The sequence below is a fragment of the Lolium rigidum genome, chromosome 7, assembly GCF_022539505.1.
Source record: "Lolium rigidum isolate FL_2022 chromosome 7, APGP_CSIRO_Lrig_0.1, whole genome shotgun sequence".
Classification (NCBI taxonomy): Eukaryota; Viridiplantae; Streptophyta; class Magnoliopsida; order Poales; family Poaceae; genus Lolium; species Lolium rigidum.
Window position 1 is genome coordinate 120,727,356 of NC_061514.1, and position 9,263 is coordinate 120,736,618.

The 9,263-nt window shown below is 48.2% G+C and overlaps 1 non-coding gene across 1 annotated transcript; it reads left to right on the forward strand.

Annotated features, from left to right (window-relative positions):
• The first annotated feature begins 8,553 nt into the window (after positions 1-8,553).
• TRNAW-CCA lies at positions 8,554-8,625 on the forward strand. The gene has a single exon. It is a non-coding gene; the product is annotated as a tRNA-Trp (tRNA).
• Positions 8,626-9,263: the final 638 nt, after the last annotated feature.

The following is a 9,263-nucleotide window of genomic DNA, read 5'->3' on the forward strand; positions in this document are numbered from 1 at the left end:
GGAAGCAATAAACTTGCCTCTACCAGAAAACATGACTGTTTCGAATCAAAAACTACTCACGGCAATTACATAACCAACAATTGCATGCCCTAGTAAGGGCAAGCAGCAACAACCTGTAAAATCCTCACACCTTAACAGGGTTTAACATTAACATGTAAGAAGGATCTTGGGTCACATACCTTGGTTTGGATCATTTGCGGCTGCAGCGATTTCTACAGATAGCAAAGATCGTTTGTTTTGGGAGGAGAGAATAGGCTGCAGCGAGGATATAGGTCTTGCGGAAGTTGCCGGCGACGAAACTGCGGCTGCACTTGGCGACGGAGGAACATCAAGAGGTGGAGGAAGATCTTCTCCGTTGAGTATTCCAGAAGGGCAATCCCCACGTGGTGATGGCGGCGGCGCCGCCGTCGACCCCAACATCAAGAACTGCGAGCGAGACCGGAGAGGATTGAGGAGTTGGGGGCATCGAAGGTTGAGGAGAGGTGGAGGAGTTGGGGACATGACGAGCGGTGTGGGGAGTCACCTGGCCGGGCGTGACGGGGCCGAAGACCTCCATCCCGCGCCGCAGAGATCCCGATCACAGGAAAAGCAGTGGCGCGGACGGGTCAGATCCAGCGCAGCCTCCTTCCGTACCAGGTCAGCAGGCCATGGCGACGTGGTGGCGGGCGGGCGGGTGGGAGGTGATGGGGATGGGGGGCGCGGGGCGGCGGCGGCGGCGCCGTCCGTCGCAGAGGGTCAACGAGGTTATGAGGGACGGGGTCTCGCCGTCTCGGGGATTCGGGGACTCACTCACGCGGACTCTGCGGACTCTTAGCGGGCCACGCGGCCTGGTCGCTTCATCCCGCTACACACGACGCGGTCCACCAAGCGGCGCCGCGCGAGCGAGTTTTGCGGGGCGGCCCAGCGGCGTGGCGGGACAACCCGCACCACTTGCAACCTGAGGTACATTGGTGGCTAGTGATATTTGGCAAGTCGCCTAATTATAACAACCGTTTTGTAGCCAAACTGGATTGTTGCAGATACTACTATATAATACCTACATTCTAATTAACAAGGCTTATATCTTATTCTAAAAGTAAAATAATGTAATATTTTATTAAGTTTTATTAAAAAATATTAAAATACATAATACAAAATCAATACCGTTAGATATATAATGAAATATATGTCTATATAATTTTATAGTTGTTGATAGCTTTCTTCTAAAAGCTCATCTAGGTTTGACCTTTAGAAAAATATACATGCTTATTCATTGGAACGGGATAGTAACATACGTATTGACCGCACGTATCGTGCATGAACATGTGTGCATACTGTACATGGATCCACACGTCAAGGGACATGCAAGGCTGCAAACTTGAATACGCCTGCATGTGCGCTTTAATATGGCGAAAAAAAACGTGGTCCTGGTAATCTTTTTTCCTTTCTTTTGGGGGGTTCTTCTCTTTTGTGGCTCTGTGGGTTTTCCTGGCATTCGACAGGGAACGCAGGTGGCGGCTGGCACAGCACCCTGGGTTGAGCAGGCAAGTATTGAAGGTGTGTGTACTCTACACCTTTCCCTGTCACCCTTCTCCTTTTCCTCTTGTCCACTTTTCCAAGAAAATGATCTTCTTGTACTCAAAAGGTTTGAAGCATTGAATATGTTGATCTCGTGTCAGCTAATAGTCAGAGTCATTCCCCATTTCGAAAAAAAAGCTAATAGTCACAGCGTGTGGAGCAGTACTCGCAATTGTCTTGCTCCAAATGAACGGCCATGGTTTATGGTTAGCTACGATTTTAGCATTCATGGCCAGCGCAATGTATAGACTAGAAGCTTGATAATAAAACTTCAGCATTTTTCGCAGTCATATTTATTCATCTACGATAAAATATACTAGAAGCATGATAATAAAACATCAATATTTTTGCCGGTGAAAGAATAACAATGCAAGACAAGCTGAAACATATATAATTTGACATTGCAACAAAACTGATGGGACTAGTTACTACATATGAAATATGCAACAAGTATATAAATGACAAGACAGATTAAACACCTCGGTGGCTAGAGTGCAACTATCTGCAATGTCTCCATCGGACTCATGTTCAGCAATATCGAATCCTGATCCAGAATATTCATTTCTACATGATTGTCTTAGCCTGCCTTTCTTCGTATGGATTTGGCTCAGGATCTTACATGCATGAAAAATATTTAGTACTGAGATTTATCATGGAATAGTGTCTATCCAAGAATAATAGTGTCATGTAGTTGATAACTCCAAAACGAATGATGAAAAATTGATAATGGATCAAAAAGCACAGATGTTTCCGACATGCCGATGAGTAAGCAAGAGAACAACCACAAACTGTTCACCAGTGTCCACTAATTTGCATGATTAGTTCACTACTAATGTTGACATAACATTTCTAGAATATAAACTTCAAACCCGAAACACACCAAACTGATTTTCTTAGACGAAAGACACTCAATGCCTAGCTATATAAAATTAACAACGAAAAAAGGACACGCAACATACTAAGCTGCGCTTAGGACATCTAATCGAGCTAAGGACTTAAAGTACATCCTATTAAGACAAACCATGTGTAAGAAAGACACAGGTATAACAAAGATATCAAATTTATAAAGTACGGAGAGGCATTTTGCATCTCAACCACTGGCGAGGTAGAGTACACCAAAAGCTTCCTAAGAATGGTGAAGATATTCCCTTAGATATGCAACAAACTACTATTTACACTAAACTAATATCACCAAGAAGGCAGTACAAAGAAGCGTTGAACTACTTTTGAAAAACAAATGCATAACGAAAGATCAAAGCAAATGAATGGAAACCTATCAAATAGCTCTAGAAATCTATTCTAAGAAAGGTATCTACTTCTGTGGAGGAAAAAATCCAGCATTTTAGACAAGCCATAAGCCTCCCTAACGATCTCCCTTGTGCCGACTCCTCAATTTCCCCAAAACAACATCAACCAACTGCCAAAAATCTGCTTTATAGGGAACTAGCTGCCAAAATCTAGCGATGACCAAGGATCATGGAGAAATCGGATTGCATCGATGTTTCAAACTCACACTGGCGTATCAATGTAACCAGTGGCGGAGCTTCAAACAAATAATTGGGCGGGCCAAGCTAGGGCAAAGCACACAAAATCTCAAATTCTAAACTACTATACTGCTTGGAGCGGCATTTGTCAGACTCGTACCTATTGTTCCCCAAGCTAAATAAACCATACATGGATTCAATTTGACCATTAGGCGTGGAGTTACATACTTCCTCTATCTTATAAAACTTGTCTAAGATTTAACAAAATTTAGATATATCTACGTACTAGATATTGTTTAGATATATCTAAATTTTATCAAATCATGGACAGATTTTGTGAAACGGAGGGAGTACTACAAACAGCTTTCCGATCTGATCGAATATACTTGTAACATCTTTATTGCCATCTCCCTAGTTTAATTTCTTCAGAATTTGATATTGATTATTTCAGATGATGCCGTGAAGCCTGTGTGGTCTTACAGTGGGCAGCAAAATTGGAATCGGAGAGGAGTAGATGCGCCATGCGTGTCCACTAGGGGCTGGGTCGCCGGCTCGCCGCTGCTAGCACTTAGAGCATGTCTAACAGGCCCCTTATTTCTCTGCCCCGTATAACGCTATTTTTTCGCCCCGTATCCCAAAAGTGCGTCTTGCTCAACCATTCCGTCTAGCAGACCCCGTATTTGGCCCTGTATTTTTAAAAATTAAAACCCCGGGAAAATGAAACCATAGTTCTTCTTCATTGATCATACATTGGATCATACATATACATAGCGATCCTAGCTACTCGAGGATGATGTATGGCACGAAATCAACGGTGGCGGCAGCCTCCTCCTCCGCCCTGGCGGCAGCCTCCTCCTCCGCCCCGGCGGCGGCCTCCTTCGCCCGGAATTCAGCCACGGCGGCGACGGCCGCCGCCTCTTCCTCTCGCCTCCGCCCGCGCCTTCTCGGCGGCCTCCACCTCCGACTCGGCCAACGCCCGCAGTAATGCCGCGTCCTCCTCGCCGGCCTCCGCTTCCTCCTCGCCGGCCTCCGCTTCCTCGTCGCCTCCGCCTCCTCCGCCGCTGGTGCTGCCGATGCGCACAGCCCATGCCGCCTTCGCCGCGCGATCACGCTCCCACTCGCCGCGCCACGCCTCGAATTCGGCGCCGCTCATAGGCTTGAGCGGCGGATCCTGTCGGTACCACCGCCCACCGGCCGCGAAGTCCTGGAGCTTCTCCGGCATGTAGTACGCGCCGGCGTACAGGCCGCACGACGGCTACCCGCGGCGGAGCGCTTGCACTTCAAGCGCCACACGTCCACCACGTTGTCCGGCGAGCGGGATCGCTTCGATCCGCTCGCCGGAGAGGCGCTACTCGCGGCCGCGGGCGTCCATGGCGGAGCTGGGGTCGAATGCGGCGCGGGGAGAAAGTAATTGCTCGCCGGAGCAGGGTGGAGGCGGCGGCGGCGCACGGCGGAGCTAGGGTAGCGAGTGAGGGGTTAACCCCTCACTCGCACCTGCGGCCGCATAAATAGTGGGCGGAGGGGCCGATTTCCTGGGCCCCGTATTCCGCCGAAACGGGGCGGCCCGAATACGGGGCCTGCTAGACGGCCCAAACCGCGCCTGCCCCGTATGTCGCCGGAATTTTACGGGGTGGGCGGGTTATAAGGGGCCTGTTAGACCTGCTCTTAGCTGCCTGCATGTGGTATGGGGTCTGGCGTCTGGGGTCCGGGGCTGGGCATCCTCGTCGGGTCGCCGCCTCTACTCGCTCTTGGAGGCCTCGCCAAATAGACGCTGCTGTGTGCAGTGGTGTGGGTCGTCCGTGCTGCTGACCTAAACTACGCCATGGCTGCTGAGACGTCGAACTGAATCAGAGGCGCTGAGGGGAATGGATGGATGGGCTGCAGCTGAGCGGGGCATACGCATAGGTATTTCTATTTTAGCTCCATGGCTGGGCGGGCCATGGCCCGGTTTGGCCCTCACGTAGCTCCGCCGGTGAATGTAACCTTGCGTGAGAAAGAGGGTTTTGGATAACATTCTCAAATAAATGGATGAATGGAAAGAAAGGTTTGCTGAACAATTCTGTGTTTGCAACTAGACAATTTCATCACATTACGATATCAGAAGCATACCCAAATGGGGTTCAACTCTATTCAAGAAAATCTGTATAGCTTTTTTTTCTAGGAGGGAACTGGAGAAAAAAGTGAAGGGAAGTGCCTTGTCTCATGGCATCAAGTGTGTAAGCCCAAGATATGTGGTGTTTTTTAGGCTTCAAGAAACTAGAGCTACCTTTTTTCTCTCTCTCATAGAGCACTATGGGAGTGGTTAAGAAGAAGGGGCAACACAACACCTTGGCAAGGCCTTCCAATGGCATATGATGAGAAGACTAAATATATTCTTCAGATCTTTGTCACTGTTCAACTTGGAAATGGGAGGAACGCTTTATTTGGCAGGATAGATGGAAAATGTGCCAAAGATTTTGCAATGGCGTCTGTCCAGCGAAACACAAAGGAGCGGGATGTCTTCACTTGGCAGTGAACAACTTCAGGTCAATTATCTGATAAAGCAGTATGAAACAGTATTTCTTTGTTCCGACTTTAATAGATCTCCCGTTGGTTCGGTTGTCTCGAAATGTTGGGCCCCAATAAACTGTAATTCTGCTTGCATTAGCATGGCTTGCTCTGGATCACACGGTTTTAACTTCTGATAGGAGATCTCGCCAAGTTCTGCAATCTGCATGATCACCCTTCACCTTGTTACCTCTATCTTCAGGAGGATGAGAAAATACAGCATATTCTTGTGCAATGTGTTTATTCCATACAAGTTTGGTATCAGCTGCTTGATTTCTTTGCTAAACATTGAAGTCCAAAAGCCCTTCATTTTCTGATCAGTTGCGGATGTAGTGGCTGCATTTCGAGCGATCTGATTTACCTAAGGAGAAAAGGAATGGTTCTGAATCAGTTCAGTTGTCATCTCAACTTTTTATGGAAACTCACGCAACCAATGCAGTTTCATCTCTGCTGAGCACATTCATCTTGGAGGAGCTAAAGAAATGGAAATTAGCAGGAGCAGCTGCAATTGAGAGATCAGTCCCTGATCGAGTAGCAGTCTTAGGTGCGGTAGCTTGGTTGTTCCTAGCTCTTTTCTTCTGGGCGGTTGTGCTAAATTGTAGAGATCATACTGCATTACACATTAAGCTATCTTTGATGATTTACAGTATACCGAAATGAAACGACTAATTACTGGTGACAGCTACTTACATGTTTCCGTGTGATTAGCTCAAAGCTAGTACTCCAGTAATTACCTGCATGTGCCTACATTTCTAGAGAAAGGATTTAACTAGCAGTACCGTACGCGTACCCTCCCCAATGGATGAGGCAGTTGAGTACGAGAACGGCGTACCAACCGGGCTACTGGTACGGCTGTACGAGTACGTACGTAATACCTAGAGATGCTGCGGGCGTGTCAGCACCGTAGCTAGCGATCCAGTAGCGACAGGTCTGGTCTTCGGCTTAATGCCAGGGTACTGTGTACAGTATTCCCGTAGTCCTGTAGTCTAATATGTTGGTTTGTAGGCGTACGGACGAGTTATCGCCATAATTTCTGTTAGACTACATGTGCATGTGAGGATTAACTCAGACCACGTACGGGGCCATGTTAGCACGTACAGTGATAATCGTGTAGAAATGTTGATGAAATATCGTGCAAACTTTCTAGGCATTTGATCAATCTCTACTTATTGCTTGAGAAGAAAAGAAAAGATAAGATAAGATAAGATAAATTTGCACTTAGAGACCACTACACACTACAGGAATGGGTCGAGACACCGACGGCCTGGTCCTACGCCGAGGGGTAAAAGTCGAGGTCATCGGCGTATGGGCTGGCCAGGCCAGCCCGCCAAAAAGGCCCTCGGCGTACAGAAGCCCAACCCTCGGCGTATGCCTGGCTACGCCACGGCTGCCCTCAGCGCCTTTGTGGCCGTCGGCGTAGGCCTGAGCACACGGCCCACCCCAGCCAGGTTGTGACGGCCCTGTCAGGTGTCAGGGCTACGCTTAGGGCTACCGTCGGCATAACCTCCCTCCTTTTTCTTTCTTTTTTCTCCCACCAGGTGACGTCACAGCTAACCTATACGCCGATGGCCACCCTCGGCATAGCCTCACCCTATTTTTTTTTCTTTTTACAGCCTGATTTCCCGCCAAACTTTCCCGCCCATTCTCTCCTGCCAAGTTTTTCCGCCATTTCTCTCCCACCGTTTTCTCCCGCCAAGTTTTCCCGTCATTTTCCCCCGCCATTTTCTCCCGCTCATTCTCTTCCGCCAAGTTTTTCCGTCGTTTCAGCCCCTCACCTACCTACATATAGCCATGTCTTGGGCAGTTCTCCTCCAACACAACACCACCAGCAACACTTCTCTCCTCTAACACCACCACATAATATTCTGGGGTCCGCTGCCGTTGAGATGGCTCCTCGTCGCCGTAGCAACATGGACTTCCTCGGCGTTCTCTTGCGGCCTGGTCCTACGCCGAGGCTCGCGGCCGTCGGCGCCTCTGCAGATTCCTATAGTGACAATAGTACATGTGTCTTTACACTCATACCCAGTGGTTTTTAGCCAGCAAAATACTCGTGTTTTGCTATGTCACAACATATACATAACCGATGCTGTCTTTAACTATTTCCGTCGACAAAGGTACAATCAAGTCTCAGCAACTGAAACCCGGCCTAACCATGTAGCGGTGTGATCGAAATCCTAACCTTGCATAGTTTGCAAGAGGAGGGTGGTGCTGAGCCATACACGCTTCATCACAGATAGAATTCCAGCATTGTTGAACGTACGTATTCGCTCCCGCCGACCGGTCAATACACGGACGCCGAAAGCGCCGGTACGAGCCCGGTCAGCGTCGCGCCCTTCAGATCGGCTACAGTAACAAATCAACGTACGTAGCGATCGGGCGACGGATCGACGTACCGCGTACGTGCGCGCGATTGACAGGAGACCGCGCAACAACCAGCCGGCGATCTCGGTCGCCTCGCGTCAATTGGAAGAATGAGATCGGCGGTGCGTCCGATCGCTCGATCGATGGATCGGAAAGACAGCAGCACGTGATGGGTGGTTACTGCGGCGGGAGGACCGGCTATTTTGGCCGAGCTAGAGCTAGAGCTGGCTGCGGTTAATGGCGGTAGGGGGCGCGTGGCACGGCGCCGACGCCGCCTCCGCTCGACGGCCGACCAACTGAGCCGCGGCGGAGTGCGCCTCGCTGCATCGGATGCTCAGTTCTCTTCGATTTCTGCAGCTTCGAATTGACTCGTCGCCTCGCCGGCCGGGATCAGAATCTGATCATCAGATCGATGCACCGCCCTGCCGTCGTTTCATCGAGTGATAGATCGATCGAGTCATCGAGAGGTCACTTAATTCTGGTGCACAAAGTGGTAGTACGATCTACCATCCATGAACAAGGTTAAGATGGGCAAAGGTGCTCGTACTTTCATTTTACCTCTAGAAAAAAACGTCAACTTTAATTGTACGGAGCTCACATCACCGGATCCGTGGCGCAATGGTAGCGCGTCTGACTCCAGATCAGAAGGTTGCGTGTTCGATTCACGTCGGGTTCAATACCCCGAACTATATATCCGGATGCTTTTTTATTAATTCACACCTGGCCCTCTTGGGCCATATCTGGATTTGGCCTTTGACGGGAATCTTACCCTTACGGCCATTTGCAGGCTGCACATATGGCTGTTCGTTCAAAAGTTACTAACTAGGCTTTTGTTTCATTTTTGTTGCCGAGATATTTCTTTTTGGTTCAGTGTAGCTTTGGGCCTCTTTGTAGATGTTCTTTTCTATATGCAGTCCTGGGGTTGCTAAAAAAAAGGGGACCTCCTATACACCGACCGGGTCGGTGCGGACGCGGTGCCGCACACCCCCCGACCCGGTGGTTGTGTAGTGGGCCGCAGCCCATCAGGTAAGGTCGTTTTTATTTTTCTTTTGTTTCTTTTTCTATTATGTTTACATATTTCGTTTTTTTTAAACGAAGAATTTTTTAATCCGTTTTTTAAATCTTGAAGTTTAATTTTTTTGCCTTTTTTAAAATATTTTTTCAAAAAATAATTTTTTAGAATTTTTTTTCAAAATTTGAACATTTTTTCAAAAATTCGATTTTTCCAAAATTTTAACATTTTTCGAAAATGAACATATTTAAAATTTGAGCATTTTTTGATTATGAACATTTTTCGAATACGAACAAATTTTT